This window comes from Gossypium raimondii, unplaced genomic scaffold, assembly GCF_025698545.1.
Source record: "Gossypium raimondii isolate GPD5lz unplaced genomic scaffold, ASM2569854v1 Contig00235_ERROPOS10200000+, whole genome shotgun sequence".
Lineage (NCBI taxonomy): Eukaryota > Viridiplantae > Streptophyta > Magnoliopsida > Malvales > Malvaceae > Gossypium > Gossypium raimondii.
Window position 1 is genome coordinate 1 of NW_026291353.1, and position 14650 is coordinate 14650.

The following is a 14650-nucleotide window of genomic DNA, read 5'->3' on the forward strand; positions in this document are numbered from 1 at the left end:
GTGCTGGTATGATCGCACCCGTCAACTCTTGCACAATCTATTCATATAAAGGCTGCCCCTTATCGCACTTGCGCCTCGATTTTGAACTCAAATTCGACAAAATATCGTTCGAAATTATTCACTTCACAAAACGCAAATAACGAATGAGTTACACCACATCGAGAAAACGCAACTAAAAAAAACATTATATGAATTAGAATGGGAGGGGTGCAACACGAGGACTTCCCAGGAGGTCACCCTTCCTAGTACTACTCGCCAAGCACGCTTAATCATGGAGTTCGATGGGATCCGCATTAGTATCGTATGATCGCACTCACAACTGCTATGCAATCTATTCATATAAGGGCTACTCTTATCGACTTATGGTCAATTTAAATACAAATTCGACAAAATATCGCTTCAAATTATGTATTTCACAAAACGCAAATAACTAATAAGTTACACCACCTCGAGAAAATGCAATTAAAAAACATTATATGAAATAAAATGGAGGAGTGCAACGCGAGGACTTCCCAGAGGTCACCTATCCTAGTACTACTCTCGCCAAGCACGCTTAACTACGGAGTTCGATGGGATCCGTGCATTAGTGTCGGTATGATCGCACCTGCTAACTCTTGCGCAATCTATTCATATAAAGGTCGCTCTTATCGATTTATGCGCTCAATTTAAATGCAATTGACCAAATATCGCTTTCAAATTATTTAATTCAAGAAACGCAAATAACGTAATTAGTTACACCACATCGAGAAAATGCAACTAAAAAACATTATATGAAATAAAATTCAAGGTCGCAACACGAGGATTTCCTCAGAGGTCACCCATCCTAGTACTACTCGCCAAGCACGCTTAGCCATGAGTTCGATGGGATCCGGCATTAGTGTCGGTATGATCGCACTCGCCAACTCTTGCGCAATCTATTCCTATAAAGGTCGCCTCCTATCGCACTTGCGCCTCGAATTTAAATGCCAATTCGACCAAGTATCGTTTCAAATTATTTATTTCATAAAACGCAAATAACGAATGAGTTACACCACGTCGAGAAAATGAAACGAAATAAAACAATATATGAAATAAAATGGGAGGGGTGCAACACGAGGACTTCCCAATAGGTCACCCATCCTAGTACTACTCTCGCCCAAGCACGCTTAATCATGAGTTCGATGGGATCGGTGCATTAGCTCAGGTATGATCGCACCCGTCAACTCTTGCGCAACCTATTCATATAAAGGCTGCCTCTTATCGTACTTGAGCCTCGATTTTGAATACAAATACGATAAAATATCATTTCAAATTATTTATTTTAGAAAACGCAAATAACGAATGAGTTACACCACGACGAGAAAATGCAACTAAAAAAAACATTATATGAAATAAAATGGGAAGGGTGCAACACGACGACTTCCCTGGAGGTCACCCATCCTAGTACTACTCTCGCCCAAGGACGCTTAACTGCGGAGTTCTGATTGGATCTGGTGCATTATTGCTGGAATGATCGCACCCGTCAACTCTTGCGCAATCTATTCATATAAAGGCTGACTCTTATCGCACTTGCGCCTCGAATCTGAATACAAATTCGACCAATTATCGTTCCAAATTATGTATTTCACAAAACGCAAATAACGAATGAGTTACACCACGTGGAGAAAACGCAACTAAAAAAACATTATATGAAATAAAATTGGAAGGGTACAACACGAGGACTTCCTAGGAGGTCACCCATCCTAGTACTACTCTCGCCCAAGCACGCTTCACTTCGAAGTTCAGATGGGATCCGGTGCATTAGTGCTCGTATGATCGCACCCGTCAAATCTTGCGCAATCTATCCATATAAAGGCTGCCCCTTATCGCACTTGCACCTCGAATTTAAAGGCAAATTCGACCAAATATTGTTTCAAATTATTTCCTTCACAAAATGAAAATAACGAATGAGTTACACCACGTCGAGAAAATGCATCTCAATAAAAACATTATATTAAATAAAATGGGAGGGGTGCAACACGAGGACTTCCCAAGAGGTCACCCATCCTAGTACTACTCTTGCCCAAGCACGCTTAACTTCGGAGGTCTGATGGGATCCGGTGCATTAGTGCTGGTATGATCCCACCCGACAACTCTTGCGCAATCTATTCATATAAAGGCTGCCCCTTATCGCAGTTGCGCCTCGAATTTAAATGCAAATTCGACCAAATATCGTTTCAAATTATATACTTCACAAAATGCAAAAAATGAATGACTTACACCACGAGGAGAAAACGCAACTAAAAAAACCATTATTTGAAATAAAATGGGAGGGGTGCAACATGAGGACTTCTCAGGAGGTCACCTATCCTAGTACTACTCTCGCCCAAGCACGCTTAACTACGGAGTTCTGATGGGATCTGGTGCATTATAGCTGGTATGATCGCACCCATCAACTCTTGCGCAATCTATTCATATAAAGGCTTCCTCTTATCGCACTTGCGCCTCGATTTTGAATACAAATTCGACAAAATACCGTTCCAAACAATTCACTTCACAAAACGTAAATAACGAATGAGTTACACCATGTCGAGAAAACGCAACTAAAAAAACCATTATATGAATTCAAATGGGAGGGGTGCAACACGAGGACTTCCCAGGACGTCACGCATCCTAGTACTACTCTCGACCCAGCACGCTTAACTACGGAGTTCTGATGGGATCCGGTGCATTAGTGTTGGTATGATCGTACCCGTCAACTCTTGCGCAATCTATTCATATAAAGGCTACCTCTTATCGCACTTGCGCCTCGATTTTGAATACAAATTCGACAAAATATCGTTCGAAATTATTCACATCACAAAACACAAATAACGAATGAGTTACACCACGTCGAGAAAACGCAACTAAAAAAAACATTATATGAATTAGAATGGGAGGGGTGCAACACGAGGACTTCCCAGGAGGTCACCCTTCCAAGTACTACTCTCGCCCAAGCACGTTTAACTGCGAAGTTCTGATGGGATCCGGTGCATTAGTACTGGTATGATCGTACCCATGAACTCTTGCACAATCTATTCATATAAGGGTGCTCTTATCAAGATTTTGCGCTCGAATTTGAATACAAATTCGACAAAATATCGCTTCAAATTATTTATTTCACAAAACGCAATAACGAATGAGTTGCACCACGCCGAGAAAATGCAACAAAAAAATCTTATATGAAATAAAATGGGAGGTGTAACACGGACTTCCCAGAGGTCACCTATCCTAGTACTACTCTCGCCAAGCACGCTTAACTACGAGTTCGATGGGATCCGCATTAGTATCGGTATGATCGCACTGGCCAACTCTTGCGCAATCTATTCATATAAAGGTCGCCTCTTATCGCACTTTGCGCTCAATTTAAATGCAAATTCGCCAAATATCGCTTCAAATTATTTATTTCAAGTAACGCAAATAACTAATTAGTTACACCACGCCGAGAAAATGCAACTAAAAATAACATTTTATGAAATAAAATTCAAGGGTGCAACACGAGGACTTCCCAGAGGTCACCCATCCTAGTACTACTCGCCAAGCACGCTTAGTCATGGAGTTCGATGGGATCCGGCATTAGTGCCGGTATGATCGCACTGGCCAACTCTTGCTAATCTATTCATATAAAGGCTGCCTCTTATCACACTTCTATGCCTCCAATTTAAATGCAAATTCGACCAAGTATCGCTTCAAATTATTTATTTCACAAAACGCAAATAACGTAATGAGTTACACCACGCCGAGAAAATGAAACTAAATAAAACAATATATGAAATAAAATGGGAGGGTGCAAGACGAGGACTTCCTAATAGGTCACCCATCCTAGTACTACTCTCGCCAAGCATGCTTAATCATGAGTTCGATGGGATCCGCATTAGTTCGTATGATCGCACCCGCCAACTCTTGCGCAATCTATTCATATAAAGGTCGCCTTTATCGACTTTGCGCCAATTTAAATGCAAATTACCAAGTATCGCTTTCAAATAATTTATTTCACAAAACGCAAATAACGAATGAGTTACACCACGCCGAGAAAATGCAACTAAATAAAACAATATATGAAATAAAATGGAGGGTGCAACACGAGGACTTCCCAATAGGTCACCCATCCTAGTACTACTCGCCAAGCACGCTTAATCATGGAGTTCGATGGGATCCGGTGCATTAGTTCGTATGATCGCACTCACAAATCTTATGCAAGCTATTCATATAAAGGTCGCCACTTATCGCATTTGAGCCTCAATTTTGAATACAAATACGATAAAATATCGTTTCAAATTATTTATTTCACAAAACGCAAATAACGTAATGCATTACACCACATTTAGAAAATGTAACTAAAAAACATTATATGAAATAAAATGGAAGGTGTAACACGACGACTTCCCGGAGGTCACCCATCCTAGTACTACTCTCGCCAAGGACGCTTAATCATGAGTTCGATTGATCCACAGATTATATCCGAATGATCGCACTGGCCAACTCTTGCGCAATCTATTCATATAAAGGTCAGCTTATCGCGATTTTGCGCCGAATTTGAATACAAATTCACCCGCATCTTGTTCCAAATTATGTATTTCTCAAAACGCAAATAACGAATGAGTTACACCACGTGGACAAAACGCAACTAAAAAAACATTATATGAAATAAAATGGAAGGGTGCAACACGAGGACTTCCCAGAGGTCACCCATCCTAGTACTACTCGCCCAAGCACGCTTCACTCAAGTTCGGGATGGGATCGGTGCATTAGTGTCGGTATGATCGCACTTCATGCTAATCTATTCATATAAAGGTCGCTCGTTATCGACTTCATGCTCGAATTTAAAGGCAAATTCGACCAAATATTGTTTCAAATTATTTATTTCACAAAATGCAAATAACGAATGAGTTACACCACGTCGAGAAAATGCAACTCAATAAAAACATTATATGAAATAAAATGGGAGGGGTGCAACACGAGGATTTCCCAAGAGGTCACCCATCCTAGTACTACTCTCGCCAAGCACGCTTAACTTCTGAGTTCGATGGGATCCTGCATTAGTGCCGGTATGCTCCCACCCTTCAATTCTCATGCTAATCTATTCATATAAAGGTCGCCTTTATCGGAGTTATGCCTCAATTTAAATGCAAATTCACCAAATATCGCTTCAAATTATTTACTTCACAAAACGCAAAAATGAATTAGTTACACCACGTCGAGAAAACGCAACTAAAAAAACCATTATATGAAATAAAATGGGAGGTGCAACACGAGGAATTCTCGTGAGGTCACCCATCCTAGTGCTACTCTCGCCAAGCACGCTTAATCATGAGTTCGATGGGATCCGGTGACTTAGTGCTGGTATGATCGCACCGGTCAAATCTTGCGCAATCCATTTATATAAGGGCTGCCTCTTATCGCACTTGCGCCTCGAATTTGAATACAAATTCGACAAAATATCGTTTCGAATTATTTATTCCACAAAACGCAAATAACGAATGAGTTACACCATGTCGAGAAAATGCAACTAAAAAACATTTTATGAAATAAAATGAGAAGGGTGCAACACGCTAGGAAGTCACCCATCCTAGTACTACTCTCGCCCAAGCACGCTTAACTGTGGAGTTCTGATGGGATACGATGCATTAGTACTGGTATGATCGCACCCATGAACTCTTGCGCAATCTATTCATATAAGGGTTGCCTCTTATCGCACTTGCGCCTCGAATTTGAATTCAAATTCGACAAAATATCGTTTCAAATTATTTATTTCACAAAACGCAAATAACGAATGAGTTACACCACGCCGAGAAAATGCAACTAAAAAACATTATATGAAATAAAATGGAGGGTGCAACGCGAGGACTTCCTGTGAGGTCACCCATCCTAGTACTTCTCTCGCCCAGGACGCTTAACTTCGTAGTTCGATGGGATCCGTGCATTAGTGCCGGTATGATCCCACCCACAATTCTTGCGTTAATCTATTCATATAACTACCGCTTTCTTATCATAGCTTGCGCTCAATTTAAATGCAAATTCACCAAATATCGCTTTCAAATTATTTACTTCACAAAATGCAAAAATGAATGAGTTACACCACGCCGAGAAAACGAATTAAAAAAACAATTATATGAAATAAAATGGGAGGGTGCAACACGAGGACTTCTCGTGAGGTCACCCATCCTAGTACTACTCGTCCAAGCACGCTTAATCGCAGAGTTCGATGGGATCCGTGCATTAGTGCCGGTATGATCGCACCACAAATCTTGCGCAATCCATTCATATAAAGGTGCCTCTTATCGCAAGACTTATGCGCCGAATTTGAATACAAATTCGACAAAATTTCGTTTCGAATTATTTATTCCACAAAACGCAAATAACGAATGAGTTACACCATGTCGAGAAAATGCAACTAAAAAACATTATATGAAATAAAATGAGAAGGGTACAACACGCCAGGAGGTCACCCATCCTAGTACTACTCTCGCCCAAGCACGCTTAACTACGGAGTTCTGAAGGGATACGGTGCATTAGTACTAGTATGATCGCACCCACGAACTCTTGCGCAATCTATTCATATAAGGGCTGCCTCTTATCGCACTTGCGCCTCGAATTTGAATTCAAATTCGACAAAATATCATTTCAAATTAGTTATTTCACAAAACGTAAATAACGAATGAGTTACACCACGTCGAGAAAATGCAACTAAAAAAACTTTATGTGAAATAAAATGGGAGGGGTGCAACACGAGGACTTCCCCGGAGGTCCCCCATCCTAGTACTACTCTCGACCAAGCACGCTTCACTACGGAGTTCTGATGGGATCCCGTGCATTAGTGGTGGTATAATCGCACCCGTCAACTCTTGCGCAATCTATTCATATAAAGGTGCCTCTTATCAAGATTTGCCTCAATTTAAAGGCAAATTCGACCAAATATTGTTGCAAATTATTTATTTCACAAAATGCAAATAACGAATGAGTTACACCACGTCGAGAAAATGCAACTCAATAAAAGCATTATATGAAATAAAATGGGAGGCGTGCAACATGAGGACTTCCCAAGAGGTCACCCATCCTAGTACTACACTCGCCAAGCACGCTTAAATTCGAGTTCGATGGGATCCGTGCATTAGTGTCGGTATGATCCCACCCACAATTCTTGCTAATCTATTCATATAAAGGTCGCCTTATCACAGCTTATGCCGAATTTAAATGCAAATACGACCAAATATCGTTTCAAATTATTTACTTCACAAAACGCAAAAAATGAATGAGTTACACCACGTCCAGAAAACGCAACTAAAAAAACCATTATATGAAATAAAATGGGAGGGGTGCAACACGAGGACTTCTCAGGAGTTCACCCATCCTAGTACTACTCTTGCCCAAGCACGCTTAACTGCGGAGTTCTGATGGGATCCGGTGCATTAGTGCTGGTATGATCGCACCGGTCAAATCTTACGCAATCCATTCATATAAGGGCTGCCTCTTATCGCACTTGCGCCTCGAATTTGAATACAAATTGACAAAATATCGTCAATTATTTATTCCACAAAACGCAAATAACGAATGAGTTACACTATGTCGAGAAAATGCAACTAAAAAACATTATATGAAATAAAATCAGAAGGGTGCAACACGCTAGGAGGTCACCCATCCTAGTACTACTCTCGCCCAAGCACGCTTAATCATGGAGTTCGATGGGATACGATGCATTAGTACTGGTATGATCGCACCCATGAACTCTTGCGCAATCTATTCATATAAGGGCTGCCTCTTATCGCACTTGCGCCTCGAATTTGAATTCAAATTCGACAAAATATCGTTTAGATTATTTATTTCACAAAACGCAAATAACGAATGAGTTACACCACGCCGAGAAAATGCAACTAAAAAATATTATATGAAATAAAATGGGAGGTGCAAATAAAATGGGAGGGTCAGCAACACGAGGATTCCTCAGAGGTCACCCATCCTAGTACTACTCTCACCAAGCACGCTTAACTACGTAGTTCGATGGGATCCCTGCATTTGTGCCGTATAATCGCACCGCCAACTCTTGCGCAATCTATTCATATAAAGGTCGCCTCTTATCGAGATTTTGCGCCGAATTTGAATACAAATTCACCAAATATCGCTCCAAATTATTTACTTCACTTAAACACAAATAACGTAATGAGTTACACCACGCCGAGAAAATGCAACTAAAAAATCATTATATGAATTAAAATGGAGGGTGCAACACGAGGACTTTCCAAGAGGTCACCCATCCTAGTACTTCTCTCGCCTCATACGCTTAAATGCAGTAGTTCGATGGGATCCGGCATTAGTGTTAGTATGATCGCACCTGCCAACTCTTGCGCAATCTATTCATATAAAGTCGCCTCTTATCGCACTTTGCGCCGATTTTGAATACAAATTGACAAAATATCGCTCCAAATTATTCACTTCACAAAACGCAAATAACGAATGAGTTACACCACGCCGAGAAAACGAATCAAAAAAACATTATATGAATTAGAATGGGAGGGTGCAACACGAGGACTTCCTGTAAGGTCACCCTTCCTAGTACTACTCTCGCCAAGCACGCTTAATCATGAGTTCTAATGGGATCTCGTGCATTAGTATCGGTATGATCGCACCTGTGAACTCTTGCACAATCTATTCATATAAGGGCCTCTTATCAAGATTTTGCTTCAATTTGAATACAAATTCGACAAAATATCGCTTCAAATTATTTATTTCACAAAACGCAAATAACGTAATTAGTTACACCACGCCGAGAAAATGCAACTAAAAAACCTTATATGAAATAAAATGGAGGGTGCAACACGAGCACTTCCTGTGAGGTCACCTATCCTAGTATTACTCTCGCCAAGCACGCTTAACAACGGAGTTCGATGGGATCCTGCATTAGTGCCGGTATGATCACACCACAAATCTTGCGTAATCTATTCATATAAAGGTCGCCTCTTATCGCACTTGCGCTCGAATTTAAATGCAAATTCGACCAAATATCGCTTCAAATTATTTATTTCATTTAAACGCAAATAACTAATTAGTTACACCACGCCGAGAAAATGCAACTAAAAAACATTATATGAAATAAAATTCAAGGGTGCAACACGAGGACTTCCCAGAGGTCACCCATCCTAGTACTACTCTCGCCAAGCACGCTTAGTCATGAGTTCGATGGGATCCTGCATTAGTGTCGGTATGATCGCACTGGCCAACTCTTGCTAATCTATTCATATAAAGGCTACCCTTATCGCACTTGCGCCTCGAATTTAAATGCAAATTCGACCAAGTATTGTTTCAAATTATTTATTTCACAAAACACAAATAACGAATGAGTTACACCCTGTCGAGAAAATGCAACTAAATAAAACAATATAAGTAATAAAATGGGAGGGGTGCAACACGAGGACTTCCCAATAGGTCTCCCATCCTAGTACTACTCTCTCCCAAGCACCCTTAACTTCGGAGTTCTGATGGGATCCGGTGCATTAGTGCTGGTATGATCCCACCCGTCAACACTTGCGCAATCTATTCATATAAAGGCTGCCCCTTATCACAAAATGCAAATAACGAATGAGTTACACCACGTCGAGAAAATGTAACTCAATAAAAACATTATATGAAATAAAATGGGAGGGGTGCAACACGAGGACTTCTCAGGAGTTCACCCATCCTAGTACTACTCTCGCCCAAGCACGCTTAATCATGGAGTTCGATGGGATCCTGCATTAGTGCCGGTATGATCGCACCCGCCAAATCTTGCGCAATCCATTCATATAAGGGTCGCTCTTATCGCATTTTATGCCGATTTTGAATACAAATTCGACAAAATATCATTTCGAATTATTTATTCCACAAAACGTAAATAACGAATGAGTTACACCATGTCTAAAAAATGCAACTAAAAACTTTATATGAAATAAAATGAGAAGGGTGCAACACGCTAGAGGTCACCCATCCTAGTACTACTCGCCCAAGCACACTTAATCATGGAGTTCGATGGGATACGATGCATTAGTACCGTATGATCGCACCCATGAACTCTTGCGCAATCTATTCATATAAGGGTGCCTTATCAAGATTTTGCGCCGAATTTGAATTCAAATTCGACAAAATATCGCTTCAAATTATTTATTTCACAAAACGTAAATAACTAATGAGTTACACCACGCCGAGAAAATGCAACTAAAAAACATTATATGAAATAAAATGGAGGAGTGCAACGCGAGGACTTCCTGCGAGGTCACCCATCCTAGTACTACTCTCGCCAGGACGCTTAACTTTGAGTTCGATGGGATCCGCATTAGTGCCGATATGATCCCACCCACAATTCTTGCTAATCTATTCATATAACGGCTGCGCCTTTATCACAGCTTGCGCCGAATTTAAATGCAAATTCGACCAAATATCGTTTCAAATTATTTACTTCACAAAACGCAAAAAATGAATGAGTTACACCACGTCGAGAAAACGTAACTAAAAAAACCATTATATGAAATAAAATGGGAGGGGTGCAACACGAGGACTTCTCAGGAGGTCACCCATCCTAGTGCTACTCTCGTCCAAGCACGCTTAATCGCAGAAGTTCGATGGGATCTCGTGCATTAGTGCCGGTATGATCGCACTCACAAATCTTGCTAATCCATTCATAAAAGGGTCGCTTTTATCGCACTTTGCGCTCGAATTTGAATACAAATTGACAAAATATCGTTTCGAATTATTTATTCCACAAAACGCAAATAACGAATGAGTTACACCATGTCGAGAAAATGCAACTAAAAAACATTATATGAAATAAAATAAGAAGGGTACAACACGCCAGGAGGTCACCCATCCTAGTACTACTCTCACCCAAGCACGCTTAACTACGGAGTTCTAAAGGGATACGGTGCATTAGTACTAGTATGATCGCACCCACGAACTCTTGCGCAATCTATTCATATAAGGGCTGCCTCTTATCGCACTTGCGCCTCGAATTTGAATTCAAATTCGACAAAATATCATTTCAAATTAGTTATTTCACAAAACATAAATAACGAATGAGTTACACCACGTCGAGAAAATGCAACTAAAAAAACTTTATGTGAAATAAAATGGGAGGGGTGCAACACGAGGACTTCCCAGGAGGTCACACATCCTAGTACTACTCTCGACCAAGAACGCTTAACTACGGAGTTCTGATGGGATCCCGTGCATTAGTGGTGGTATAATCGTACCCGTCAACTCTTGCGCAATCTATTCATATAAAGGTCGCATTTATCAAGACTTGCGCCTCGAATTTAAAGGCAAATTCGACCAAATATTGTTTCAAATTATTTATTTCACAAAATGCAAAAAACGAATGAGTTACACCACGTCGAGAAAATGTAAGTCAATAAAAACATTATATGAAATAAAATGGGAGGGGTGCAACACGAGGACTTCCCAAGAGGTCACCCATCCTAGTACTACTCACGCCCAAGCACGCTTAACTTCGGAGTTCTGATGGGATCCGATGCATTAGTGCTGGTATGATCCCACCCGTCAATTCTTGCGCAATCTATTCATATAAAGGCTGCCCCTTATCGGAGTTATGCCTCGAATTTAAATGCAAATTCGACCAAATATCGTTTCAAATTATTTACTTCACAAAACGCAAAAATGAATTAGTTACACCACGCCGAGAAAACGCAACTAAAAAAACCATTATATGAAATAAAATGGAGGGTGCAACACGAGGAATTCTCGTGAGGTCACCCATCCTAGTACTACTCTCGCCAAGCGCTTAATTATGCGAGTTCGATGGGATCGGTGCATTAGTGCCGGTATGATCCCACCGCCAATTCTTGCGCAATCTATTCAGATAAAGCTCGCCTTTATCGCAGCTTTGCGCCGAATTTAAATGCAAATTGACCAAATATCGTTTCAAATTATTTATTTCACAAAATGCAAATAACGAATGAGTTACACCACGCCGAGAAAATGTAACTCAATAAAACATTATATGAAATAAAATGGGAGGTGCAACACGAGGACTTCTCGTGAGTTCACCCATCCTAGTACTACTCTCGCCAAGCACGCTTAATCATGGAGTTCGATGGGATCCGGTGCATTAGTGCCAGATGATCGCACCGGTCAAATCTTGCGCAATCCATTCATATAAGGTCGCTCTTATCGCATTTTGCGCCTCGATTTTGAATACAAATTCGACAAAATATCATTTCGAATTATTTATTCCACAAAACGCAAATAACGAATGAGTTACACCATGTCGAAAAAATGCAACTAAAAAACATTATATGAAATAAAATGAGAAGGGTGCAACACGCCAGAGGTCACCCATCCTAGTACTATCGTCGCCTAAGCACGCTTAATCATGAGTTCGATGGGATACGATGCATTAGTACCGGTATGATCGCACCCATGAACTCTTGCGCAATCTATTCATATAAGGGCTGCCTCTTATCAAGATTTTGGCGCCAATTTGAATTCAAATTCAAAAATATCGCTTCAAATTATTTATTTCACAAAACGTAAATAACGAATGAGTTACACCACGCCGAGAAAATGCAACTAAAAAAACATTATATGAAATAAAATGGAGGAGTGTAACGCGAGGACCTCCCCAGAGGTCACCCATCCTAGTACTACTCGCGCCAGGACGCTTAACTTCGAGTTCGATGGGATCCGGCATTAGTGTCGGTATGATCCCACCACAATTCTTGCTAAGTTATTCATATAAAGGCCGCCTTTATCACAGCTTGCGCCAATTTAAATGCAAATTGACCAAATATCGCTTCAAATTATTTACTTCACAAAACGCAAAAATGAATGAGTTACACCACGCCGAGAAAACGAATTAAAAAACCATTATATGAAATAAAATGGGAAGGGTGCAACACGAGGACTTCTCAGGAGGTCGCCCATCCTAGTACTACTCTGGTCCAAGCACGCTTAACTGCAGAGTTCTGATGGGATCCGGTGCATTAGTGCTGGTATGATCGCACCCGTCAAATCTTGCGCAATCCATTCATATAAGGGCTGCCTCTTATCGCACTTGCGCCTCGAATTTGAATACAAATTCGACAAAATTTCGTTTCGAATTATTTATTCCACAAAACGCAAATAACGAATGAGTTACACCATGTCGAGAAAATGCAACTAAAAAACATTATATGAAATAAAATGAGAAGGGTACAACACGCCAGGAGGTCACCCATCCTAGTACTACTCTCGCCCAAGCACGCTTAACTACGGAGTTCTGAAGGGATACGTGCATTAGTACTAGTATGATCGCATCCACCTAACTCTTGCGTAATCTATTCATATAAGGGTCGCCTCCTATCAAGATTTTGCGCTTCAATTTGAATTCAAATTGACAAAATATCATTTCAAATTAGTTATTTCACAAAACGTAAATAACGAATGAGTTACACCACGTCGAGAAAATGCAACTAAAAAAACTTTATGTGAAATAAAATGGGAGGGGTGCAACACGAGGACTTCCCAGGAGGTCACCCATCCTAGTACTACTCTCGACCAAGAACGCTTAACTACGGAGTTCTGATGGGATCCCGTGCATTAGTGGTGGTATAATCGCACCCGTCAACTCTTCCGCAATCTATTCATATAAAGGCTGCCTCTTATCGCACTTGCGCCTCGAATTTAAAGGCAAATTCGACCAAATATTGTTTCAAATTATTTATTTCACAAAATGCAAATAACGAATGAGTTACACCACGTCGAGAAAATGCAACTCAATAAAAGAATTATATGAAATAAAATGGGAGGGGTGCAACACGAGGACTTCCCAAGAGGTCACCCATCCTAGTACTACTCTCGCCCAAGCACGCTTAACTTCGGAGTTCGGATGGGATCCGGTGCATTAGTGCTGGTATGATCCCACCCACAATTCTTTGCTAATCTATTCATATAAAGGCGCCCTTATCATAGCTTGCCCGAATTTAAATGCAAATTCGACCAAATATCGCTTCAAATTATTTACTTCACAAAACGCAAAAATGAATGAGTTACACCACGCCCGTAAAACGCAACTAAAAAACCATTATATGAAATAAAATGGGAGGTGCAACACGAGGACTTCTCGTGAGTTCACCCATCCTAGTACTACTCTTGCCCAAGCACGCTTAATCATGAGTTCGATGGGATCCGGTGCATTAGTGCTGGTATGATCGCACCGGTCAAATCTTGCGCAATCCATTCATAGAAGGGCTGCCTCTTATCGCACTTGCGCCTCGAATTTGAATACAAATTCGACAAAATATCGTTTCGAATTATTTATTCCACAAAACGCAAATAACGAATGAGTTACACCATGTCGAGAAAATGCAACTAAAAAACATTATATGAAATAAAATGAGAAGGGTGCAACACGCTAGGAGGTCACCCATCCTAGTACTACTCTCGCCCAAGCACGCTTAACTGCGGAGTTCTGATGGGATACGATGCATTAGTACTGGTATGATCGCACCCATGAACTCTTGCGCAATCTATTCATATAAGGGCTGCCTCTTATCGCACTTGCGCCTCGAATTTGAATTCAAATTCGACAAAATATCGTTTCAAATTATTTATTTCACAAAACGCAAATAACGAATGAGTTACACCACGTCGAGAAAATGCAACTAAAAAAACATTATATGAAATAAAATGG

General features: G+C 40.5%; 13 non-coding genes and 14 pseudogenes across 13 annotated transcripts; all 27 read right to left on the reverse strand.

The window, feature by feature from the left end:
* Nucleotides 1-491: 491 nt before the first annotated feature.
* LOC128037155 (5S ribosomal RNA) lies at nt 492-606 on the reverse strand (annotated as a pseudogene).
* A 475-nt stretch (nt 607-1081) lies between these two features.
* Nucleotides 1082-1197, reverse strand: LOC128037407 (5S ribosomal RNA; annotated as a pseudogene).
* Nucleotides 1198-1381: 184 nt separating this feature from the next.
* Nucleotides 1382-1500, reverse strand: LOC128037169 (5S ribosomal RNA). The gene has a single exon (XR_008193366.1). It is a non-coding gene; the product is annotated as a 5S ribosomal RNA (ribosomal RNA).
* A 183-nt stretch (nt 1501-1683) lies between these two features.
* On the reverse strand, nt 1684-1802 carry LOC128037092 (5S ribosomal RNA). The gene has a single exon (XR_008193359.1). It is a non-coding gene; the product is annotated as a 5S ribosomal RNA (ribosomal RNA).
* A 185-nt stretch (nt 1803-1987) lies between these two features.
* On the reverse strand, nt 1988-2106 carry LOC128037286 (5S ribosomal RNA). Its single transcript, XR_008193372.1, has one exon. It is a non-coding gene; the product is annotated as a 5S ribosomal RNA (ribosomal RNA).
* A 184-nt stretch (nt 2107-2290) lies between these two features.
* On the reverse strand, nt 2291-2409 carry LOC128037136 (5S ribosomal RNA). Its single transcript, XR_008193363.1, has one exon. It is a non-coding gene; the product is annotated as a 5S ribosomal RNA (ribosomal RNA).
* Nucleotides 2410-2593: 184 nt separating this feature from the next.
* LOC128037203 (5S ribosomal RNA) lies at nt 2594-2712 on the reverse strand. Its single transcript, XR_008193370.1, has one exon. It is a non-coding gene; the product is annotated as a 5S ribosomal RNA (ribosomal RNA).
* Nucleotides 2713-2896: 184 nt separating this feature from the next.
* On the reverse strand, nt 2897-3015 carry LOC128037103 (5S ribosomal RNA). Its single transcript, XR_008193360.1, has one exon. It is a non-coding gene; the product is annotated as a 5S ribosomal RNA (ribosomal RNA).
* Nucleotides 3016-4069: 1054 nt separating this feature from the next.
* On the reverse strand, nt 4070-4182 carry LOC128037324 (5S ribosomal RNA; annotated as a pseudogene).
* Nucleotides 4183-4654: 472 nt separating this feature from the next.
* LOC128037204 (5S ribosomal RNA) lies at nt 4655-4768 on the reverse strand (annotated as a pseudogene).
* A 176-nt stretch (nt 4769-4944) lies between these two features.
* On the reverse strand, nt 4945-5059 carry LOC128037066 (5S ribosomal RNA; annotated as a pseudogene).
* Nucleotides 5060-5827: 768 nt separating this feature from the next.
* On the reverse strand, nt 5828-5943 carry LOC128037115 (5S ribosomal RNA; annotated as a pseudogene).
* A 181-nt stretch (nt 5944-6124) lies between these two features.
* On the reverse strand, nt 6125-6239 carry LOC128037089 (5S ribosomal RNA; annotated as a pseudogene).
* A 476-nt stretch (nt 6240-6715) lies between these two features.
* Nucleotides 6716-6834, reverse strand: LOC128037147 (5S ribosomal RNA). Its single transcript, XR_008193364.1, has one exon. It is a non-coding gene; the product is annotated as a 5S ribosomal RNA (ribosomal RNA).
* Nucleotides 6835-7310: 476 nt separating this feature from the next.
* On the reverse strand, nt 7311-7429 carry LOC128037081 (5S ribosomal RNA). Its single transcript, XR_008193358.1, has one exon. It is a non-coding gene; the product is annotated as a 5S ribosomal RNA (ribosomal RNA).
* Nucleotides 7430-8506: 1077 nt separating this feature from the next.
* Nucleotides 8507-8623, reverse strand: LOC128037344 (5S ribosomal RNA; annotated as a pseudogene).
* A 766-nt stretch (nt 8624-9389) lies between these two features.
* On the reverse strand, nt 9390-9508 carry LOC128037397 (5S ribosomal RNA). Its single transcript, XR_008193375.1, has one exon. It is a non-coding gene; the product is annotated as a 5S ribosomal RNA (ribosomal RNA).
* A 124-nt stretch (nt 9509-9632) lies between these two features.
* LOC128037325 (5S ribosomal RNA) lies at nt 9633-9748 on the reverse strand (annotated as a pseudogene).
* A 757-nt stretch (nt 9749-10505) lies between these two features.
* LOC128037380 (5S ribosomal RNA) lies at nt 10506-10624 on the reverse strand (annotated as a pseudogene).
* A 472-nt stretch (nt 10625-11096) lies between these two features.
* Nucleotides 11097-11215, reverse strand: LOC128037236 (5S ribosomal RNA; annotated as a pseudogene).
* A 185-nt stretch (nt 11216-11400) lies between these two features.
* Nucleotides 11401-11519, reverse strand: LOC128037175 (5S ribosomal RNA). The gene has a single exon (XR_008193367.1). It is a non-coding gene; the product is annotated as a 5S ribosomal RNA (ribosomal RNA).
* Nucleotides 11520-11994: 475 nt separating this feature from the next.
* On the reverse strand, nt 11995-12110 carry LOC128037282 (5S ribosomal RNA; annotated as a pseudogene).
* Nucleotides 12111-12866: 756 nt separating this feature from the next.
* LOC128037410 (5S ribosomal RNA) lies at nt 12867-12985 on the reverse strand. Its single transcript, XR_008193376.1, has one exon. It is a non-coding gene; the product is annotated as a 5S ribosomal RNA (ribosomal RNA).
* Nucleotides 12986-13461: 476 nt separating this feature from the next.
* On the reverse strand, nt 13462-13580 carry LOC128037114 (5S ribosomal RNA). The gene has a single exon (XR_008193361.1). It is a non-coding gene; the product is annotated as a 5S ribosomal RNA (ribosomal RNA).
* Nucleotides 13581-13765: 185 nt separating this feature from the next.
* LOC128037064 (5S ribosomal RNA) lies at nt 13766-13884 on the reverse strand. The gene has a single exon (XR_008193356.1). It is a non-coding gene; the product is annotated as a 5S ribosomal RNA (ribosomal RNA).
* Nucleotides 13885-14059: 175 nt separating this feature from the next.
* Nucleotides 14060-14176, reverse strand: LOC128037149 (5S ribosomal RNA; annotated as a pseudogene).
* Nucleotides 14177-14358: 182 nt separating this feature from the next.
* Nucleotides 14359-14469, reverse strand: LOC128037349 (5S ribosomal RNA; annotated as a pseudogene).
* Nucleotides 14470-14650: the final 181 nt, after the last annotated feature.